General features: G+C 44.4%; 1 long non-coding RNA gene across 4 annotated transcripts; it reads left to right on the forward strand.

The window, feature by feature from the left end:
- Positions 1-492: 492 nt before the first annotated feature.
- LOC123141438 (uncharacterized) lies at positions 493-4,926 on the forward strand. 4 transcript variants are annotated; one of them, XR_006470287.1, is made up of 6 exons: positions 493-1,165; positions 1,646-2,056; positions 3,032-3,288; positions 3,806-4,055; positions 4,148-4,227; positions 4,687-4,926. It is a non-coding gene; the product is annotated as an uncharacterized lncRNA (long non-coding RNA). The 4 variants fall into 4 exon arrangements; XR_006470284.1 differs by lacking the exon at positions 1,646-2,056 and having other exon boundaries at positions 496-1,165; XR_006470286.1 differs by lacking the exon at positions 493-1,165 and having other exon boundaries at positions 1,190-2,172.
- Positions 4,927-21,605: the final 16,679 nt, after the last annotated feature.

A 21,605-nucleotide genomic window follows, 5' to 3' on the forward strand; every position in this document is an offset into this window, starting at 1 on the left:
CAACTGAATCGGTGGAAATTTGTCTCTTTCACCAGAGGTGGATCAAAAATTTTGACACCCAAATATTTGATGAATTGTGCATTAAAAATGGCCTAATATTTTAGAAAAATGATCTGATCCAATTTGGCAACAAATATATGGTAGGTCCTTTACAAAAAAACTCATTTTGGGCACTCAAAAAATGGAAAATGATTTTTTTGTCAAAAGAAAATGAAAACTTTCTTAGCCAACTCTGCTTGCCATTTCAAGATGCACCCTTGTGCACAATAAGAGACCATTTTTTGAATTTTTCATGTGAAAAAGTAGAAAAAAGAAAAAGAAAAAACAATTATATGTGCTCAATTCTTATTGGTGGGTTTAGTTGTCACGCGGATCGATGACATGGCGCCCATCCATCCGTCCAACTCTCCACCTCTCCATCTAGCCATCTATCTACAAAACAGAAGAAAAGAAGAAAAAATGAAAAATGAAACGGGAAACCCACAACCCAAACCCATACCCGCACCCGCACTCCTCCTCCCTCAGCTCCTCGCCGCCGCCACCTCCTCCCAGATCTCCCTCTCCCCGACCCAGACCTCCCTCTCTCTGCCATCCCAACCCCTACCCCGCCGCCGGCCTCCCCCCATCCCTGCCGACGACGACCTCCTCATCTCCCCCAACCTCAGCCCCGCCGCCGCGTCCCTCCTCCTCTCCCACCGTGCACAGATCAGTGAGGCACCACATCTGGTGGCCGACGTCTCCGCCTCCGCCGGCCAGGTGCTCGTCAAGCGGCTCCAGGCGTCTCTGCCTCCACCGGCGCCGCCCGGCGCCCCCCGCCGTGGCGTCGTTCCGACCGGTGGTGGCGCCGGCGGAGCTCGAGGCCAAGGTAGGGTGGCAGGTGGTGGAGGCGGTGGGCCTGCCATGCACCGTGATGGCCTTCGGGGACATCATCACCCATGCGCTCGAATGGCCCTCGCTCACCATGCAATGGCTGCCCGACCGCACAGATCCCGTCGGAGTCCACTCTGTGCAAAAGATGGTGCTCGGGACCCACAGCTCCGACAACAAGCCTAACTAACTCATGCTCGCCCAGGTCCAGCTCCCCCTCGACGACGCCGAGGCTGCCGTGCGCCCCTACGACAACAACCACGCCGACATCGGGGGCTCCGGGGCTGCATCCGGCAAGGTTTGATGCTTCGCTCCCCCTCCCCCTCACATCCCCCAATATCTTGTCCTCTGCCATGTATGGGTAATTACTGCGGTGTTGCTATGCTGAGCTATGCTGTGTGCTTGTGGAATTCTGTTCCGGGTTGATCCACTTGCTCTGGTCCGCTTGCTCGTGCGCTGGCTATGCTTGTTTCTGTATTTTGTCTAGTGAGATCTAACTTCTAGTTGTAACTCCTATCGTTTCGCTTCGCCTTAATGAAAAGTTAATTCCAATCTGAGAAAAACATCATGTATGCTTATGTTTTTTTAATATCGGCCTCTAGTATCAGAGGAATAGCGTATAGAACTGGAATAACCCTGCAGTTTGGTTCCGCAGAGTGCTAAATTCAATCTCGACACTTTATGGGTTTGTGTTCCTTTGTTTTATTTTGCTTTTGATCTGTACTGTCAGTTGGCTAGTTCTGCATTTGTCCTTTTTAACCTTGTTTCATATTGGTAGGAAAATATGGAACTGGAACATCATCAACTTTTGTGGGAAATACTGATCTTGACAATGTGACAATTCATCCTGGGACTCTTCTCTGATCTCCAATAAAGAGAAAATACTTTGCCCAATTTATTTGTGTGCAAATCATCGGGTGTGACCCACAAAGAATCGCTCTGGTTCCTTATTTTTTTAGGGTGGTTCCTCTTGTTTTTTAGGGTGCAGCCACAGATGGTTATTTGACCGAAACAAAAGTTAGTGAGTATTGTTGCTTATTTGATAGAACAAAAATGTCACAAACAAATCCGATTAATGTTTATGTGCTATGTGCTATGCTTTGCAAATGCCGACCTCTTCCTGTGGAGGAACAAGAAGATCTCTGTCGGGGTGCTCGCGGGCGCCACCGCCATCTGGCTGCTATTTGAGGTGCTGGAGTACCACCTCCTCACGCTTCGTGTCTACTACAATACTTGTGTTGATGCCAAAATTAGCAAGCCGTTTTGCTCGGTTTCTGAAATATTTGCCAGCTGATCCGCCAAATGGTCTCTGCTAATTCTCTTCATTAAGTGGTCTTCTTGATATTTAGCAATCTTGATGCCTCATATAACTACTTGTTAAACTAGAGAATTTTTTTGACCACTTGGTCAATGGTTTTATTAACAGTCAAGTTTCAGCGTGTTTCCTGTTTGCACCCTTTGTCGTAGCTGACAATGAGAAGATGCGGATTTTTCTCCGTGCTGGCTTGCAAGCTGCACCTGACATGTGGAATACCTTGGAGCACTGCTTACTATTAGTTGCTTGCTCGATGAATCTTATCCAACTTCTCCATGAAGTATTCTGTTATAGTAATTCAGTTTTCTTCATGCATCTATCTAATGCACACATCTACCACCGTGAATGGTGGTTGCCTGTGTTGCTGGTTTTAATGCTCGTTGGCACAAGTCTGGCGAACTGGGATAGCGTGTCTGCGTAGGCACAAGTTTTTTGTTTATTTGTCTTTTGAGGGGTCGTAGGCACAAGTTTAACCTAGATAATGCTTGCTACAGCAGACGACAACTCGTACCCGTTTTCGTCTGAGATAGGTCTCGCTGATTACTAGTGTGTGTAGGAAGCGTCTCAATTTGCGATTTTCCGTGCGCAGTTTCCGCGGCATTGCCCGTCCGCAGGGTGTGAATAGGGTGGGTAGCATCAGATTAATGCTCTGTGTACCTGAAACTTCAGTTCCTAGGCTTGGTTGAAGTGATTGTGCGATTCTGCTAACTTTGCAGAGGAAGCAGCCGAAACTAGTGTTGCATCCTAGTACTAGCTTAAACCCTGATATGCTTTTTTTGTTTTCTAGATAGATAGATTGCTTGTTCATCTGGGCTTCTGATGTTCTATGCTTATGTGTTATGATTGCAGCTACCGAACTCTTCCTGTGCTCCCAGCCGGCGCCCGGAGCTGGCGAACGCGGCGATACTGCCAAAAGAGGAGGTGTAGGAGCTGGGCAACGCCGACTGGCTCATGGGACAACGGCGAGACTGTCTGGCGCCAACGCCGTCACCATCATTAGTCGCATGTTTCGGCCGACCAGGAGGTAGTAGGCACCCTGGAGGCCCCGAAGCCACTTCGTGGAGAATGGGTTCGTGCTGGACGGAGACGGGAGCGTCATTGATGTGGTATTGTGGCTTTACTGCTATGCTTTCGGTTACTATTCTCTGTGCAAACTAGTTGCTTGATTTCCCATTTGGTTGGCCAAATCTGAAGGTACTGGTGGTGCCTATGCTGTCTACGAGATCCTACACCCGAGAGGATGTGGTGGAGCTCCAGTGTAGAGCTACTCATTTGATTCATTTGAAAAGATGATTAATTCGTTTTCATTAACAGAAACTTCTCATCTCTTTTCTTCTATTTTCCTCTCTTCTCTTCTCTTTGCTACTGTTAAGTTAGGACTTGCTGATGATGATTGCTGTTGTTAGAAATCATGATTGCTTAGTTTAGTGTAGGACTTGCTACTGTTGCTGTCATATTCATACTGTATTTTCCGAAGTTCGATAGCACGTCGTCCTTAGGATAAGATGTTGATCAAAGAAATGGACTAAATTAAAGCATTCCCAGGAGTTGATGCTATTGTTATTGACCTGCTGCAGTTGTCAAACTGTTGTTGTCATTAACCTGCTATTGCTGCTGTTGTAGGAGAAGAAGGAGCACGCCCAGGAGAAGAAGGAGCAAGCCCAGGAGAAAAATAACGAGCAGGAGAAGAAGGCACTAGATTGTTGCTACTGGAATCTTAGTTTTACCTGTGAATCTGTTGTGTCACCTTAATCATATTCTGTAACTGTGCAGCAAAATCTGGCTCATGCCCGGTAGGAGTAGGAAGCTGCTGTATTGGTGCTGTAGCAGAGGGATGGGCCTCCTAGCAAAGCTTGCTGGGGGCATTTTCAGGGTTAGTTGCAAAGTTCCTTCTAGCAATGCTTGCAGTATTTGTTTATGGTATGGCGATTTTGATCCTGTAACACCCTTTTTCACATATACTAGATACGATTGATGCCTTGAAGAAGTCAGCTCCCCTTGGATGGTGCAGTGCAGCAAATCAATGTCGATTCATTCATTCTTAGGTGAGTGCACACTACTAGCACATTCTTTGTTGTGATCAAGTGCGATTCATATCTAGTTGTTTGCTCACATTATTATTTGGTTATGCCATGCCACTGCCATTGTTTGCTTAAGCATGATTTGCTCCAACCTGGCATTGTGTTGTACTACTACTAGTATGTACTTCAATTGCATGCATGCATGTTTGATGTTCCCTGAACTGTTTGACTGCCTGGAATGCAAACGGATTGTGTGTTGCTACTGCCTTACCTGTTGTACTGTCCATCTGTTGTGTTAACTTGCACCGTGCTGGTACTTGATCATTTGCAAAAATATCTTAGTTTTCGCTGTTATGAGAATGTTATATGCATGGTTTCCTGTTAAATCTAAAGTTCTGCGGCAAATTTTCATCATTATGAGAATTTTATATTCACCGATTCACTTGATTATGTTTCTAACTTTTCATAATTTATTATTTGCAGATGTTGGCTTTCATTCTTCAAACGTTGGGTGTACAGGAGCTCTAGCAAGAAGAATCCTGAAGAAAAACCACACCCACAATGCGTTTTAGCTCATTCGAGATAGTTATGTGTGAAGATAGTTATGTGTATATTTAGCTGTATTTTATAGCCGAATACCAGAATTGTACTATGCTTGGCTGTTGTACGAAATATTATACCTTGTTGGCTCTTTTTGAATCAAATTATCAAATTGCACAAATATAGAAATGACGTGTGGTACCCAAACAGCAAACCTGGTAATTGGTTTCCATATGAGTAGTGGGACCTACTTTAAAATGGAAAAGAAACAAAAGAAAACTGTCAAGTGGGCTGGTAAAAGGCCGAGGCCCAAAAAATGTGGACTGTAAAAGGCTGTGGCCAAAAACATAAAAGTCTATTGGGCTTGGCCCATGAAACAAAAAAATGAAAAGGCTGAATTAGTGGGATTGGCCCAATAAAGCGTCGAACTGGACCGGGCTGATTCTAAACAACGACCTTTTCATTTGGTCAAAATTTTGCCATGTTAGCTTGCCACGTCGAATCTGACGTGGCCTGGGCAGACAACCAACGACCAAAACAAAAGGTTGTTGATTCAACGACCTTTTGTTTTGGTCATTGCCTTCAACGACCTTATCATAGAGAAGGTCTATAATTTCCATTAAAGACGGTCAGCTTTTGACCATCAGTTTTTCGTCACAAAAAGGTCGCAAATGAAAAACAATGACCATCCAGCGACCAATGGTGATGGTCGCAAGTTGACATATTTCTTGTAGTGTGAGTCTGCTTGGTGCGGCGCTCGGTGCGTCCTGGTTAATCGACCTCTTTTCTATTGTCAGAATCGTCGTTGTTGTCTTCACTGTTGTCAGCATAATCAAAGTTGGCACTCCCTCCCTCGCTTGCCGCTCCTCTAGTGAATTGATCCCCATTCGGCACGGGCGAGTGCAACTTCGTGAATGCCTGCAAGACACAGGTTTCAAAGTCAGTCGGCCTCCAATTCATTTGCATATTGGAAACAGAAATGATTCACTCGACAAGTTATGTCTCACCTCTCTTAGTGGATGCTCGGCATCGAAAGGCGGAATTCGTTTGGCTCCGCATGGGATGTCCCAGGCTCCGGTGATGCTCCTAAGCCATTGGGCCATGGAATCCACGCTGACCTCTTTTGGATGGGTCCTGGCAGGGTCATCCGCACCCGAGTACATCCACGTGGGATGGTCACGCGCTTGCAAAGGCTGGATGTGTTGACTAAGGAACACCTCCAGCAGATCCAGACCTGTCACTCCATCCCGGATCAGCTCGACGACTGCTTCAACCAAGATCCCCACCTCTCCATTCTCCTCCTCATCCACAGTCAATGAGCGAGGGGCTTTTAGTCTCTTGAGAGAAAAAGGGGGAAGGCCAGTCGACACACCAGGAGTCGGAATGTCTTTGTAGTAGAACCAAGTCGACTGCCACCCCCTAACTGACTCGGGAAAGGTCAGGGAAGAGAAGGCGCTTCTGCCCCTCATCTGAACATCTAAAATCCACACATCTGGATCACGTGGGCTTTCACGTCTTTCAGGTTGGCTTTCTTAATTGTCTGAGATCGGCAAGAGAAAATGTGCTTGAATAGCCCCCAATGAGGATGGCATCCCAGGAAGTTTTCGCACATTGAGACAAAGGCAGCAAGATACGATATGGTGTTCGGAGGGAAATGGTGGATCTGTGCACCGAGAAATTTCAAGAAGCCATGGAAGAATGGATGCGGGGGCAAAGAAAAACCTTTCTCCACGTGGGTAAGAAGAAGAACCCACTCGCCATTGCGCGATGCGGGCTTGGACTCCCCCTCAGGCAACCTCCAAGACCCGGAGGCCAACAAGCCGTCGGCGACGAGCCCCTCAAGATCGTCCTCCGTGACCGAGGAGGGGATCCAATCTCCCTCGATCTAGCCCGGCGGCAGAGCGGACCGCGAGCTCGAACCCCTCTTCCCCTTGGCCACCTTCTTGGCACGCTCTAGTGCCTTTGTCTTGTCCTTGGCCATCTCCATGGTGGTCGATGAGGGAAAGCGGGGCGGCGCTGCTCTGAGGAGGATGAAGTAGAGAGGCGGAGAAGAAGGGGAAAATTGGAGGGCCCTGTTGCCCACATTGGTTGTGTCAACTTTTTATAACCCCACGTCCAAGTGACTGACCAGTGGGCCAGTGCGATCTTAACGCATCCCGCAACCGGCGCCTGCTTGATACGTGGAGAAAAAGGAGGAGCAAAGATCGAGGAGTCCCCCCCACTAGCTCCACTTACCGCGCCATGGCCGGCCTGCGCCTTCTCTAAATTTTTGAATCCCATGAAATCCGGGTCCAGCTAATCAATCGGTTGCGTCAATATCCAGATCCAGTTTAACCGACATTCTGCGACTTGTTTCACTCGAACACTCAAGAAGCCAGAATGGATCAAGGCAACAGACGAAGGATTTAACAGCTCGAGGTCCTTCAGACTCCTGAAGAAAGTATGTCTTCGGGACATTGAGTCAGGTCGAAACCATCTTCAATCCCTCTTCACTCGAACCTCAATCTCTTGGGGGGCTAATGATGATGACATGTACCTAGGGTAGGGTCCTAGGCTTGACCTACATGCCCTACCCAAGGAAACTGCACAAGAGGCCAAGACCCACATGGTTAGAAATGAGATACCGACTGAAATCACCATAGATTGCAACTCACTCGAAGAAGATCCACTCGGTTATCCCACTTCCACTCGACTGCTGTCATTCACTCAGAAATCCTGGTTTCACTCGGAGAATAGAAGACCTAGAGCCAACCCAGGATGGCAACGGTCAGGCAATCACTCTGTCGCTGTAATGATCATTAATACGGGCGTTTGCAGTAACGTTCGTATCCTTTACTCTCTCATAGAACCCTTGCGTAACTGAGGACTGCGAGGGGTCAATGGATTCTATATAAGCCACCCCTCCCCTCTGGCACAATGGTTTGCACCCCATGTAACTCAACACTCCAGTCAAAACAAGCCACCGCGGTACCGAGATGTAGGGCTATTACCTCCTGCGAGAGGGGCCTGAACTCGTAAATCTGAGTGTGCAATCTCACTGTAGCTAGGCTCTGCCCTCTCATACGTACCCCCTACCTCTACTATCAGATCTGTTCCCATGGCATGTATCTCCTACTGGATTGATACATTGGTTCTTAACTGAGGGAAATACTTATCTCTACTTTGCGGCATCACCCTTTCCTCTTCAAGGGAAAAACCAATGCAAGCTCAAGATGTAGCACTAGATCTCGAGGCCGCAAATTAGAATGTTGAAACACATTGTGGCAGAATCTAGAACTCGGTGGCCTAAACCTCGGGTAAGATGGTCAACAAAAACATTGACCTCGCCTTGATCTAGCTGAGGCCGCGTCTCCCCTTTAGGTGCACACCATCCAATTCTACTTTGGGAGGCAGTACTCCAATCTTTACAAACTCCTTAAGCCGGAGCATGTGTGCCACACCTGGGAGCTGGCTCAAATGCCGCCTCTGTGTTTTTCTTCCCCTTATTCTTGGGAGACATTGTCTTAAGGCACATTAAATAAGCAAAGAACTGCAAAGCGGCAATGGAAACATAAGCCGGTGAAGAAAATTGAATTACAAATGGCGTTTCATGAAATTTGAATATCTACAAGCTGGCAAGGGTGACAGATTGCCGGGATACAAATTGGCCACAAACAACTATTGTTGCAGATTGACAGAAATTTTGGATCTAGATAATATTGAAAAAGAAGGTAAAAGGGTGGTAAAAACCTAGTAGTATTGATGAAACGCCAGTTGCGGTAATGTAAGGAAAACTGCTGCGATAGGAAACAAATCGTCAAAGATCTAGATGCATCACGAAGACATGGCGATACACAAGATGCAATCTAAATATAGGTGATATTAAAGATTGAGTGAGTAGCTAAGTCTAGACGAAGATGAACTACGACAAAGAACGTGCTAGCATCAATGGTGGCACCACAACAATGGAGATGAGATGGACTTACATATCTGAGGAGCGGCGGCAGACGAGCTTGTCAGATCATGGACGAATAGGAGAGCCTGCACACGAAGCTTGGTCACTGACGAGGGGTGCAGACGGACTCCAACGACTGCTAGGTTTTAGAGCTTAGATGAGAATTAAGTGGAACTAGGGTGGTCGTGAGGAGGAAGACGAGGGGGCATGCGATGTGAAAATGAGCCTCGGGATCCCACCGACTATTTATAGATTTGGATGGGAAAACCGAGGCATCCTAGGATTTTTTTTAGGGATAACCTAGATTGTTTGCGATAAGAGAGCTTTTCAACCTAGGTTAAACCGGAGATACGCTATCAGATCTTGATGCATGTCATTAGAAAAAGATCTCGCAAGATACATGAAAAATATATATTAAGTGTGGAAATATAAGGTCACGAGCCGAGTTGCACAGAGAACTGTCAAGAAGACCCAGGAAAATGAGCGAGACCTGTAGAAAGCTGACTTATTAGCAAAGAACCAAGACCTGGCATTTCATCATTCATATATTTTCTTGTTCTTATTTACAGGATCTTAGCATGAATAAATTCAAGCTAACCTGGGGGCTAATGTCGGGGATATAACCCATGGAGGAGACCCAACAGAAAGGCCGAGGACCAAGACTCGTCTGGCCCATGGAGCCAAATGTCGGGTTATCGTTGGAGATAGCAAAGCTGGATGGCGGTGGGCTAGAAGGAAACCCAGCCCGGGAGGACAAAGGTCGCTTATCAAAAGCCATGCTCAAGTTGGAAATGACTAAACATGGAAGGCATGGAAGGTCTAGTTTAGGACTCATAAAATGGGTGGAACCCGGAGACTGTTGTAAACCAGGGAACCGACCTATTATATAAAGGGGGTTCCTGGGTCGTCCAACGAGATAAGTTAGAATCTCTCGAGTCATTGGTAGCGAGACAATACCCTTGTAATCGACATCATCATAATCATCATCAATAGCAATCAAGTAGGAGTAGCCTCTTACATCCACCCTGAGGGGCCAAATCTGGATAAACCGAGCCTCCCGTTCCCGATCAACCCCATCTAAGCTTCCACCTAGCAGCAATGGCCTCACAATGCAGTTCTCCTATGAGGACAATTTCCAACATAAAACCACGACACCCACCCTCGCGTTGAAGGAGGAGCGCCACCTGCCGCTGCCCTGACACATCAAGGAGGAGCACCGCTCGCCCCCGCCCTACCCAATGTGATCGTTGCAAAGGCGTGCAGTCGCATTCTCCACTACCTTGGCAATGGCGGCGGCAGCGGCTGTTCATCGTCATGGAGCACCATGACGGCGCAGGAGTATGCCAATAAGGAGAAGTGTCGTGTTATGTCTCCAACATATCTATATTTTTTTATTATTCCATGCTAATATAGTATCAATCTTGGATGTTTATTATGCAATTATATATCACCTTTTGGAGCAAATCTATTGACCTAGTGCCCAGTCTCGGTTGTTGTTTCTTGCTTTTCAAAAAATTAGTACCAAACAGTGTCCAAACCCTATGAAACTTTTTGATGATTTTCTTCGACGAGAAGGGACCCTAGAAGCTTTGGGAGAAGACCTGCATAGTCACGAGGGAGTGACAAGACTGCCAGGCGCGCGCCCCGGCATTGTGGGACCCTCGTGGCACCTCTTAACCTACTTCCAGCTCTATAAATTCCCAAATATTCCCAATACATGAGAGAGCCACCCAAAATGCTTTTTCTGCCGCCGCAAGTTTCTGTTCTTTGGAGATCCCATCCGGAGACCTTTTCCGGTACTCTGTCGGAGGGGGAATCGATAACGGAGGGCCTCTACATCAACCTTGCTGCCCTTCAGATGACTTGTGAGTAGTTTACCATAGACCTACGGGTCCATAGCTAGTATCCATATGGCTTCTTCTCTCTCTTTGATCTTTAATACAATGTTCTCCTCGATGTTCTTGGAGATCTATTCGATTTAATCTTGATTTGTGATGCATTTAGTGAGATCTGATGAATTGTGAGTTTATGATCAGATTATCTTTGAATATTATTTGAGTCTTCTCTGAACTCTTTTCTACATGATTAAGATAGCTTTGTATTTCTCTCCGATCTATGGATTTGATTTGGCCAACTAGATTGATTTATCTTGCAATGGGAGAGGTGCTTTATGATGGGTTCGATCTTGCATTTTACAATCCCAGTGACAAAAATGGACATGGCATGTATTTGTATAGTTCTTATTAAGGATAAAAACATGGGGTTTATTCTTATGGATTGGGTTTACTTTGTCTACATCATGTCATCTTGCTTAAGGCGTTAATCCGTTCTTTATGAACTTAATACTCTAGATGCATGCTCGATAGTGGTCAATTTGTGGAGTAATTGTAGTAGATGCAGGCACGAGTCGGTCCGCTTGTATCAGACGTGATGGCTATATACATGATCATTGCGCACTTTTCTATCAATTGCCCAACAGTAATTTGTTTACCCACTGTATGCTATGTTCAAGAGAGAAGCCTTTAGTGAAAACTATGGCCCCCAGGTCTATCTTTATCATATATTAATCCAAAAATACATTGTAGTAATTTATTTACTTTTATTTTGTGTTATTGTTTATCTATCTATCACTATGAGATTCGATCATTGCAATTAACCACCAAGGGTTGACAACCCCTTGGTTGCGTTGGGTGCAAGTGTTTGTTATTTTGTATGTAGGTGTTGTTCACGAGGTCTTGTGTGGTTCTCCTATTGGATTGATAACTTTGGTTCTTAACTGAGGGAAATACCTATCTCTACTATACTGCGTCATCCTCTCCTCTTCGGGGAAATCCCAACGCATCTCACAAGTAGCAGGAAGAATTTCCGGCGCCGTTGCCAGGGAGACATCACCAAACCTATCAAGTATCATCGCATACATTTTCATCTCCTTCCATTTACTTTCATTTGCCATTTGCCTCTTGTTTTCATCTCCACTGCATGTAAAATGTTTGCACAAAAACACAAAAGTATTTTTTTGTCTCTTTGCTTGTTTGCTTGCTTGAAGTTGCAATCATGTCAGCATTTGAGAAAATTATTCTTGAAAGTGCTAGCGAATATAGCATTAGTGAAACTCTGGAAGAAAAAGTTGAACCTTGTGTCCGTGATCATGATCCTCGAGAAAGTAAAGCCCCACCAATTTTAAAACTAAAATCTGTCATGTGGGTAGTGGGAATATTATCGGGAAGAATATTATCCAGGGATTCTTTGATTGCATGGGAGTCATACACATAATTAGAGGATTAATTCTTGATAGAACAAAATGCTATGTGGATGCTATTCATATGCTTGTGGCTAAGTCAGAAAGAAAACTTTTGCATACTCATCCGGCACTACAAAAGATATTTTATGAACTTTCCAACATCCATGATATTAAAATTAAAAAGATTGCTGTTATATCCTTATGCATGAATTTGACTACATAATCCGAGAAGCTAGAGAAATCTTTTCTTACTGTATGATACACTTTTAGGATCCTCCAATAGAAGAAATTATCCATGATAAAGACACTATATGTAGTTTGGAATCTAAACATTATTTTTCATTTAGTGAAAATCTTAGGAGGAGAGTTCGTTATGCCAAGGTTATTAAAACTTTGTACCACCATACTTGTGATAAATTGGAGTGGATTACTATGGAAATTGATGAAGGATTTAGCAATGAGTGGTTTGAGGAGATGGATATGGAACCTATTGATGATGAAATACATGTTTTATATGAAGATGTTTATGGTGATGATTCAGAATTTGAAGTAATGAATGTTTAAATTACCGAACACAGTCCTTTCAATATTGTTTAAGCTCTCCTACTAGGAGAGAAGAGTATAAGGAGAGAGATTTACTAAGAAAAGTTTTAGAAGATTTGATTAAAAAGGAATTGGGAATGAAGGATGACAATAATTGAAACTATGCATTATGCCTAGCTAGGGGCATAAAACAATAGCGCTTGTTGGGAGGCAACCCAATAGTTATCTTTATTTTTCCTGTTTCTTTTCTGTTTTTTCGTGTGGACACAATTATACAACTGTTATGGTTGTTTGTTTGTGTTTAAATTAGTGGTTTTTCCAAGTAAAGCCTTTGGGATGATTTGGTTGATAATTGATTTGATTCTGTGAGAAAACAGAAACTTTGCGCAGAGTAGAAGAATTGTTTAGATTGACAGGACCATGATAAATTTCTGATTTTTTACATGGTTGATATAAAAATTGCCCATGTTGTTCTAATTTTTCAAAAGTTTTGGAGTTACAGAAGTATTGCGCTTAGCCAGATCATTACAAATTCTATTTTTGACAGATTCTCTTTTCATTGCATTGTTCAGTTATTTTAATGAATCTATTGATTGTATCGGGGGGGAGGGGGGTTATAAGTCATTGTGAAGTTAGAATACAGTAGGTAATATGCAATAATAAAATATGAATTGGTGTACAACAGTACCTAAAGTTTATGATTTGCTAGTTATACTAACAGATCTCATGAATTTTCATCATTTTTATACATGTTATGCTAGATCATTGCACATACTGGTACACTACCAGAAGCATTCATATAGAGTCATATTTTGTTCTAGTATCGAGTTGTAAGTAAATAAGAGTGTGATGTTCATGATTATTCATTAGTAGAGCATTGTCCCAAGTGAGTAACTAAAAAAAGTGGCCAAAAGGAGCCCATAAAAAAGAGGCCAAAAAGATCCCAACAAAAAAACAAAAAATAAATGAGAGAAAAAGAGAGAGGGGGCAATGTTACTATCCTTTTCCACACTTTTGTTTCAAAGTAGCACCATGTTTTTCATATAGAGAGTCTTCGTCAAATGCCCGAGGTCTTCATGAGCAAGCAAGTTGGATGCACACCACTTAGTTTTCATTTTGAGCTTTCATACACTTATAATTCTTAGTGCATCTGTTGCATGAAAATCCCTACTCCTTCAATTGACATCAATTGATGGGCATCTCCATAGCCCGTTGATTAGCCTCGTTGATGTGAGACTTTCTCCTTTTTGTCTTCTCCATATTAATATCTACCACCGTATACTATTCCACCCATAGTGCTATATCCATGGCTTGTGCTCATGTATTGCTTGGGGGATGAAAAAGTTGAAGCGAGTTAAAAAGTATGAACCAATTGCTTGGCTGACACCGGGGTAGTCCATGATTTATACTTTGTGTTAAGAAGATGGAGCATAACAAGGCTATATGATTTTGTAGGGATAGCATTCTTTAGCATTGATATTTTGAAAGCCATAATTGTTTGTTAGTAAGCCTGAGTATTGATGCCTTTATGTCAAATTATAGACTATTGCTTTGAATGATTCGGATCTTAATATTCATGCCACAGTAGAGATTACATGATGAATATGATAGGTAGCATTCCACATCAAAAATTATGTTCTTATCATTACCTACTCGAGGATGAGCGGGAATTAAGCTTGGGGATGTTGATACGTCTCCAATGCATCTATAATTTTTTTATTGTTCCATGCTATTATAACATCAATCTTGGATGTTTATTATGCAATTATATATCATTTTTCGGGACTAACCTATTAACCTAGTGCCCAGTGTCAATTAATGTTTTTCGTTTGTTTTTGGATTTTTAGAAAATCAGTACCAAACGGAGTCCAAATGCTATCAAGGATGAACCTGCGCACTACAAAGAAGTGATGACGGCGCCCAGCTTAAAATGGCATAAAGCGATGTAATCCCAAATGGAGTCCATGTACAAAATCAAGTTTGGAACTTGGTTGATCCTGCAGAGGGTGTGAAACCCATACATTGCAAATGGATCTTCAAAACAAAAAACAGATGCAGATGGTAATCCTACCATCTATAAAACAAGGCTAGTAGCGAAAGGGTTTTCACAAGTTGAGGGAGTTGATTATGATGAAACTTTCTCTCCAGTAGCAACGCCAAAGTCTGTACGGATTATGATGGCAATTGCTGCATATTTCAATTATGAGATATGGCAGATGGATGTCAAAACATCTTTCCGAAATGGGTGTTTGAAAGAGGATGTATACATGATACAACCAGAAGGTTTTGTCGATTCGAAGGATGTTAGAAATGCATGCAAACTTCAAAAATCTATCTACAGTTTGAGGAAAGCATCAAGGAGCTGGAATCGACGTTTTGATGAAGTGCTAAAGAGTTTAGCTTCATTAAAAATATGAAGAAGCTTGTGTATACAAGAAGTTTAGTGGGAGCTCTATAGAATTCTTGATCTTATATGTGGATGACATATTATTGATTGGAAAAGATACAAAGTATCGTAGCAAAATAAAAGACTATTTTAAAAGTGTGCTTTCAATGAGGATTTAGGCGAAGCTGCATACATACTAGGCATAAAGATCTATAGAGATAGATCAAGACGTCTAATTGCGCTGAGCCAAAGTACATACATTGACAACATTTTCAAGAGGTTTAAAATAGAGAATGCAAAGAAAGGTTTTTTCCCAATTTCACATGGCACAACACTCAGCAAGAATCAATGCCCAAAGACAGTTGATGAGCGAGTGCAGATGAGCGGAGTCTCGTATGCCTTGGCAATTGGATCCATCATGTATGCTATGATATGTACTAGACCAGATGTCTCTTATGCACGAAGTGTTAGTAGCAGATACCAAAGTGATCCTTGATTGGCTCACTGGGCAGCAGTTAAAAATATTACTAAGTACCTCAGGAGAAAGGACATGCTCTTGGTCTATGGATGATATGAAGAACTCGTTGTAAATGGTAACACCGATGCAAGCTTCGTGACTGATATAGATGATTATCTGTTTCAATCGGGTTATGTTTTCACCCTTAATGGTGGTGCGATAGTTTGGAAAAGTCTCAAGAAAAACACTGTTACAGATTCTACAACAAAAGAAGAATAATCACGGCTTTAGAAGCTTCGAAGGAGGCAATCTGGATCAAGAAGTTTCTTGAAGAAGTTGGTGTGTGCTACCTCTTGAGCTTGCGTTGGTTTTTCCCTTGAAGAGGAAAGGGTGATGCAGCAAAGTAGAGTAAGTATTTCCCTCAGCTTTTGAGAACCAAGGTATCAATGCAGTAGGAGACAATGCGCAAGCCACTGAATACCTACACAAACAAACACCAACTTGCACCCAATGCGACAAAGGGGTTGTCAATCCCTTCACAGTTATTTGCAAAGTGAGATCTGATAGAGATGGATAAACGGTAAAGTAATATTTTTGGTATTTTTGGTTTATGGAACGGAAAGTAAAATATTGCAAAGAAAGTAAATAGGAAACCAAAACTATAGATTGGAAACTTATAAGATGGAAAGTAGACCCGGGGGCCATAGGTTTCACTAGAGGCCTCTCTCAAGATAGAAATCATTACGGTGGGTGAACAAATTACTACCGAGCAATTGATAGAAAAGCACAAAGTTTTCATGATATCTAAGGCAATGATCATGAATATAGGCATCACGTCTGTGTCAACTAGACCGAAACGATTCTGCATCTACTATTATTACTCCACATATCGACCGACTCCTGCCTGCATCTAGAGTATTAAGTTCATAAGAACAGAGTAACGCCTTAAGTAAGCTCACATGATGTAGACAAAGTAAACCCAATCCGTATGAATAAACCCCATTTTATCCTTACTAAGAACTATATAAATACGTGTCATGTCCCTTTCTGTCACTGGGATTGAGCAATGCAAGATCGAAGCCATCATAAAGCACCTCTCCCATTGCAAGATAAATCAATCTAGTTGGCCAAATCAAATCCATAGATCGGAGAGAAATACAAAGCTATCTTAATCATGTAGAAAAGAGAAGAGAGTAACGCATTAAGAAAGATGACATGATGTAGCGGGATTAACTCAAGCAATATGATGAAAACCCCATCTTGTTATCCTCGATGGCAACAATACAATGCGTGTCTGTTCCCCCTCTGTCACTAGGATCGAGCACCGCAAGATTGAACCCAAAGCTAAGCACTTCTCCCATCGCAAGAAAAACCAATCTAGTTGGCCAAACCAAATTCATAGTTCCAAGAGACTTGCAAATATATCAAATCATGCATATAAGAATTCAGAGGAGATTCAAAGAATATTCATAGATAAGCTGATCATAAATCCACAATTCATCGTATCTCGGCAAACACACTGCAAAAGAGTATTACATCGAATAGATCTCCAAGAACATCAAGGAGAACATGGTATTGAGAATCAAAGAGAGAGAAGAAGACATCTAGCTACTAGCTATGGACCGGTAGGTCTGTGGTTAACTACTCACGTTTCATCGGAGAGGCAATGGTGTTGATGTAGAAGCCCTCCGTGATCGATTCCCCCTCCGCCAGGATGTCGAAAAAGGCCCCTAGTTGGGATCTCACGGGTTTAGAAGGTTGCGGCGGTAGAAAAGTGGATTCGTGGCTCTCCTGGTTGGTTTCGGGATATTTGAGAATATATAGGCAGAAGAAATAGGTCGGTGGAGTCACTAGGGCCCCACATGGGTGGCGGCGCACCCTACCCCCCTGGGCGCGCCTCCCGACCTTGTGGTCGCCTTGTTGCTTTCCTGACATGCACTCCAACCCTAGAATTGCTTGTATTTAGTTGCATCCGTGAGCATCCATGCATCATGTTTAAATTTATGAAATTTGAATTGGGGATGTTCAAACCCTAGCACCAAATGAATTCAACTAGGTTCAAATAAAAAAAATTCAATGAACCCAAAATGCCCTGCAGAAAAGTTCATCATTTTTGAATTGGCTAAAAACCTCTTCCAAAAATGGTGCACATATTTCTAGGACATTCTAGATTTTTGAATTAATCCTTATTGTACTTTAATTGGGGCATTTAAATTCTATAAATAGTTTAAATGTTATAATAATGGTGAAACTAGTTGAGGGCTGTTGGAAATAATTTCAAAAGTGGCCACAAATATTTTCAGCATTGTACAAAATGGTTTGGTATTTTATTACTAAATCAAAACAGAGAAAAGAATGGAAAAACAGAAACAGATATAGAAAGAGAGAGAGAGAATACCTGGCTGAAACCTACCTGGCGGCCCAGTTGACTAGCCCAGCCCACTACCGCAACAACCCTGTCGTCTTCCTCCCTGGACAGAAGGACGAGCGCATGCTCGCTGCGTGCTGGCCACGCGCCCCGCCACCTCTTGCTTGCCGCTAAGCTCCTGGACGCGTGGATGAACGCCGTGCTACTGTCCCGTTCCAGGCGACGCCTCACTTTTCCCCCTGACTCTCTCCCTCGCCCTCTCCCCGCCATGGTCGAAGCCGTTGTTCGTCGCCGCCGTCGCCTGTGTAGCCACCGCCTTCCCCTCCTCTCCTCGACGTGTCTACGAGCGTCTCCGCCATCCTCTTCGTCGAGCTAGCTGAGCCCCGAGTGCTCGCATGCCCCGACGCGATCTCCCCGACCTCGCCTTCACTGTTCGGTCGCCGAGATCGCCTCCGACCTCCTGCCGTCACCAGCCCCTCCCCGAGCTCGCCGAGGCCACCGTAGCAACCGCCGTGAGCTCCTCTCTCTTCCCCCTAACCCCGCTGCTCCTCTCGCCCTCTAGCCGCGATTCCTACCGTGGCCAAATCCCGCCGCCGCTCGGGCTCGTTGCCGGAGTTGCTCCGGCGACCATTTGGTCGTGCCAGCGTGTCCAAACGGCTTGTGGGCATGCGTAGGTATAGTAGGCGTCAAGAACCGGTCGTTTTACACACCGGCGACGAATCCGTCGTCACCCGAACTATGGCCGCCGCCTGCCGTTGTTGCAGTCGCCGTTTCCGGCCCCCTTTCGCCCAGCCACCTGCTTCATTGGACACAGTGCACTTCCAGCTGCGTGTAGAGCCAAACCGCGAGTCAAACTATCGCTGGACGGCGAAACCCGAGCCTCTCCGCCGCGTCTGTCATCGCCGGCGTCAAGGCGCCGGTGTGTTGACCCTCTTGACCAGGGGTTTGACTCCCTGGGTCAATCACAGGTGGGCCCATGGCCTGCTAATTAGGTTTAATTGCTAATTGAAGATTAGTTATGCCACTAACTCACTGACATGCGGGCCCCGGCCTCACTAACAGTATAATTAGGTTTAACCTAATGCTAATTAACCATGTTAACTAGCTGAGTCACCGACCAATGGGACCCACACGTCAAGTTTGACTGTTACGATCAGTTGACCTGCTGACGTTACTCAGACGTCATGCTGACGCAGTAAAGGAATTTCTGGATTAAAACAAATTCAGAAAATTCCAGAAATAGTATAAACTTCAAAATTTCATATAAAATAATCTCTAACTCGAAATGAAATAATTTATATATGAAAAATTATCAGAAAAATCCAAAGAATCTGTTTATGCCAAGTTCATGCATGTTTGAGCAAGTTAACTCCACTGTTTAGTATAAAACATGATTAGGGTAAATTTGAAAAATAGGCTTGGAGTTGGAATTCGATGTAGTTTGAATTCCACTTCAATTAAGATGACTTGATGTTGCATTAGCTCAATTCAGTACCTTAATATGTCATATCATTCATGTGCATTTCTTGAATTGAATGTTGTTTCTGTTCCTTTGTCGGTGTTGTTCCCCCCTCAGTAGACGTATGTTTCGACGATGAGTTCGATGACACCGATGAAGAGCTATACTATCTTCAGAAGTGCCAGGCAAGCAAAACCCCCTTGTTCATTCCGATACAATCCCACTCTCTCGCTCCTGCTCTCTTTTACTGCATTAGGACAACAATGTTTCAACTGTTACATGCTGCGGTAGTTGAACCCCTTTCCTCTGCATGACCTGTAATTGCCACAGTAAATAGATGAAACCCACTAGCATCAGTAGGAGTTGTTTCAGCCCTGATGTGCCTACTCATTCATGCCTGTTTGTCATGCCTGCTATTGCTTAGAGTTGTGTCAGGTCTGATTCATCGGGGATGAGTTGGAAAGTTGTGAACATGTCCTACTGTTGAGAGCTAAGTGTGTGAACACGATTTGGTAAAGGTAGCGGTGAGAGGCCATGTAGGAGTACATGGTGGGTTGTCTCATTGCAGCCGTCCTCAGGAACTGAGTTTTGTGTTTGTGATCCATGAACAGTTACTACCACACATTGGGCTCCGGGCGCTCCATGCTCTCTCGACTTATTAATCAACCTGATCTTTGTCCAGGAGTTGCAACTAGTTTCTGGTGTTTGTAGGTAGTGTTAGTAGCCCACCAAGTGGCACCCGGTGCAGGTGGGCTTGGGACAGACTAGGCACCGTGGCCGGGTATACCAAGCGTCACCCGTTTGGTGGGCTTGGAACCCTGTACACATCGTTTGGGGCCGTGAGCGACACCCCAGCCGGATCACCTTGCGGATGGAACCTGAATAGGCAATAAACCTGGACTAGAGACTTGTGTGGTTAGTCAGGTTGTGGCCGACTGATGCGGAGCATCCTATGGACATCACCATGTCAAGGGTCCATTCGGCGAGTGACACGTGCGACATCTACTTCAAATACGCAAAGGTGAATCATACTACTTGTGTTGCCTGCACCACGAGACTTATTGTTCATCTTGGACCACTTGATTGCACACTTGATACAGATCTTGCTTCGACTTGTCATTTTCACCGTCCCATGCATCATGATATATATGCCTTGTGTGTTGCATCCAATTCTTGGATTACTTCCTCCTCTCATATGTTTGGTTGCAACAATGTCATCCCTTCACATATGCCATGTCCCATTGCTTGTCACATGATTGACTTGATTGCCTCACACATGATGAACAATTGCTCTTTCTATTGTGTTGAGTGCCACACTATGTTCACTACACCCTATGCACATTATGCTTGGATTGTCTTTCACTTAACCCATGTGTTTAGACATCTCATCTTATTAGGTGTCGTGAATGATTCCTATGCCTACCATAGACCTTTCATTGAGCGCTTTGCCCATGCTTGCTATGAACCTGAGGTAGATGCTTATTCTCTTGACACACATATTTGCATCTCTACCTCCAATTTACATGCTTGCCCCCATGATATCTTTGCTTGTGCTCGATTGATATACTTACATGCCATGTCTCAATCCTTTGTCACACCATATGCTTTGCATGATGACGACACTTGTTTGGTGAATCACCTCTTGAATGCTTGGTTTTGCACTAACGCTAACCACATTTGTTTTTCCAAGTGTTTGTTGTCCTTACTACTTTTGAAGGAATCACAAGACGGTGCGACATTGGAGAGTGCCCATTTCGAGCTTCAAGATGACACGTACTTGGTGAACGTCCACTTCTACACGGCGAAGCCATCTCTTTTCCATGGTGGTTTGGTTTTCGATCCGAGGTCGGATCTTTCCCAAGGGAGGGGAGATGATGCGGAGCATCCTATGGACATCACCATGTCAAGGGTCCATTCGCCGAGTGACACATGCGACATCTACTTCACATACGCAAAGGTGAATCATCTCCTTTACACGTGCTCACTTGACCCTTTCGAGGATGGTATACTCCTTGACACTCCACTCGTGTGCATGCATAGGTATTGCCGGAACACTACGGACGACGAGGAGGAGTGCAAGCGCCAAGGTACAACTACACCATCCGCAAGGGAGGCCTGGAAGCGACGATGGAAGAAGACGGAGCTGCTGAAGCTACAGCGGCCGGACATCCGGCGCCTGTGCAGCTGCCAAGGAGCTGCACCAACAGACGGCCAACAGCATCAGCGGCCGGACATCCGGTGCCAGCCCCGGACCTCCGGCGCCTCGCCAAAGCCCGGACATCTGGCCCTTCCCCCGGAAATCAGGCATCAACGACAGAAGACATCCAGAAGTTTTACCCTCCAGCCCGGACATCCAGCCCCCAGCCCGGACATCCGGCCCCTCCTGAAGCCCCGGACATCCGGCCACCCCTATCTGCGCACAGTAAGGGCCGAGGCCCATGTACCCCTTCGACACCCTAGACTATATATACACT

The sequence above is a fragment of the Triticum aestivum genome, chromosome 6D (assembly GCF_018294505.1).
Source record: "Triticum aestivum cultivar Chinese Spring chromosome 6D, IWGSC CS RefSeq v2.1, whole genome shotgun sequence".
Classification (NCBI taxonomy): Eukaryota; Viridiplantae; Streptophyta; class Magnoliopsida; order Poales; family Poaceae; genus Triticum; species Triticum aestivum.